This window comes from Bos taurus, chromosome 23 (genome assembly GCF_002263795.3).
Source record: "Bos taurus isolate L1 Dominette 01449 registration number 42190680 breed Hereford chromosome 23, ARS-UCD2.0, whole genome shotgun sequence".
Lineage (NCBI taxonomy): Eukaryota > Metazoa > Chordata > Mammalia > Artiodactyla > Bovidae > Bos > Bos taurus.
In genome coordinates, this window is record NC_037350.1 from 33802155 (window position 1) to 33805052 (window position 2898).

The following is a 2898-nucleotide window of genomic DNA, read 5'->3' on the forward strand; positions in this document are numbered from 1 at the left end:
ATGAAAACACAAATAGGTTAAAAGCAAGAGGATGGGAAATTATATATAAAAAGCAAGATGGAAAATTATACAATCTCCAAATAATAACTGCAGTAAAGTTTGACTGGAGAGTAAATTATACCCCATGACAAAAATATTATTGAGGATAAAGTATATAGTATAAAATGATAAAGAAGAACAATTCATTAAGAAAATGTAACATTCCTAAGTATGTAAGGACCCATAACAGAGCCTCTAAATGTGTGAATGTAGTACTAAGAGGGCTGAAAGGAAAAATGGTCCTTCTCAGTAACTGAAGTTTGAGCCAACAGAAAAATCAGTAAAGGTATAGAAAACTTAAACAACACTACCAACATGAACTAACTGATATTTATAGAAAAGTTCAAGAGCAGAAAACACTTTTTTTTTTCAAGTAATATGGAACATTAGGGAAACTAGGCTTTGTTCAGGGCAATAAAAAAATCAGTAAATTTACAAGAACTTAAATCACACAGAGTTTATACTCTGTCCACAGGAAAATTCAATTAGAAATGAAAGACAGAAAGCTATCTGGAAAAACACAAAATATTTGGAAAGCAAAAAACACTCTTCTAAATAACCCATGGGTTAAAGAGAAAATGACAAGACAAATTAGAAAATAGTTTGAACTGAATGGAATTAAAATCTCAACCTGACAAAATAATTGGAGTGAAATTCAGTTGGTGCTTTGAAGAAAATGTATAGCATAGTCATATTAAATTGTCAAATCTCATTGAACTATACTCTTTAAATGAGTGAATTTTATTTTATATAAAGTGCCTCAATTAATTAAGAAATATAGCTACTAAGTCTTGGAAGAAACATTCCAACTTGAGGACTCAATAATACTTTTCTGAATATCATACTTTTGTTGACTATGTATAGGACTGTTCATTATGTGTTAGTGAATAATAATAGCATTTATTGAGTGTCTGCTACTTTATAAACATGCTGCCAATTGTCAAGGATGCCAGTATGATTAGCATCAGGCTCTGCTGTTGACATACCGCCTTGCAGGGTTAGACTAGTCGTTGGCCATACAGTGGCAGATGGTACCAAAGCCCACACTGTGTATTCCTCATTAACAATGTCATTCATAAACAAAATTGTGCACAAAGTGATAGGTCAGCCCTTGTCATCACCACAATCAACAAAGTGTGTAAACACATGTTGATCTGTGCTTTTCCAATTTTTATTAATTCTAAGCTTCTTTGGGGATCTTGAGAACAAACTCATATCTTTCCTTTGGTCATCTCATGTAGAAAATTCGAATCTTAGTCATTTTTTGGGGGGAGGCATACAGACCCCTTTAATAAAACAATAATCCTTAAAATAACTCAAAAATCTACAAAAGACACCCAAACTCAGACACTGTGGCCTGGGGGTGGGGTTGGGGTGGAGCTTGATCATGGCTTGTTTTTGTACATGGAGAAACACTCCCACATCAGACCTACACTATGTAGTTCAGAGAAATAACACAGCCACTGAGGGAGAGAGGGACTGGATTGCATCAACACAGGGGCTCGGATACTTTCTATCTACCTGTTGGCTTCTCGTCTCTGGTGAGACACCCCGTCTCCTGTGCCCCTCCGGAAAAGCCAGATCCTACCTCCTCCCTGCCCACCCTCCCTCTCTCTCTTCCTGTGCCAAGTCCTCGAGCAAAGGGTCATGGTTAGATGGTCTTCGGTGCAGTTAGGCAGTGGAGTCCCGAGGACTGGCCAGTTCCCAGTCACTGTGCCCAGGGGCCATCACCATATCACGCACTGCAGTTTGTGGGTGCTCGTGACCTGGTCTCCCCAACGTTTGGTTTTCTTCTTCTTCGTCTGGCTTTTTTTCCCAGAATCTGTTGCCTAATTACTCTAACCAGGTCATGGAAGGCTTCGTCAACGTTGAGAGGTGGGTCCTTGGCACTGGTTTCTATATATGGAATATTGTGTTTGGTCGCCATTTCTTTTCCTTGCTCCCTGGTGATTTTCCTCAAATGAATCAGATCGACCTTTTGACCATGAGGATCATCGGGAATGACTCCCTGTCCTTGACGCGCAGGATGAGCTGGTGGAAGTAGTCCATGTGCTCGAAGGTGGCCTTGTCCGTGACCGAGAAGACGATGGGGAAGCCGTCCCCTGTGAGCATGTACTGCTCCCGGAAGGTGCTGAACTCCTCCTGTTGGGCCGTGTCCAGAACGTCCAAGATGGCCCATTGATTGTCAATATTTGTATGTTTCAGGAAAGCGTCTTGGATGGTGGGGTTGTAGTCAGGCACAAAGATCTTCTGTAAAAGCTGAATGGTGAGGGCGCTCTTGCGCATACCTCCCCACCCCCAGCTTGTATGTAGGGAGGTTGTCACTGGGGACCGCACTCCTTACCATGTTGCTGGGTGGTCAGACCGTGAACGGGGCTTTTTAAGTAGTGAACAGGCCCATCTCACTGGGGTCCCGATCGTCGCCGACTTCTCTATTGCACACCGTTACCCTGGAGCCTGCGGTGGGGCAAAAGGGAACCTTAGTCATTTTGAAATAACACTTTGAGTTCATAAGTCATCTGCCCCAGTAAGTTGATTCTAAGTCTAGGCTTGTGTAATATGGCCATGATGATCAACTCTGCTAGAACCAACACAGGCAGAATGGGAGGGATAAACCAGACTATTGTAACCTTTTTTTCCCACTGCCAAACGATGATCAATTAAAAAACCAGAACCAAGATTGTGAGCTTATTCATGATCAACACCAGAGACAAGTCAGAAAAATCCTGAACTATTTCTCAATGCTAATATTGAGTTTTTATAGTCAATTAAATTACTATTTTTATATTTAAATACTTATCTAAAGCCACAGGATTTTTGTTTTCTTTTAGTGAAAGATTTCTAAATATGTTAGTTAAA

At 40.5% G+C, this 2898-nt stretch overlaps 1 pseudogene; it reads right to left on the reverse strand.

The window, feature by feature from the left end:
• Positions 1-1699: 1699 nt before the first annotated feature.
• LOC522180 (ras-related protein M-Ras-like) lies at positions 1700-2695 on the reverse strand (annotated as a pseudogene).
• Positions 2696-2898: the final 203 nt, after the last annotated feature.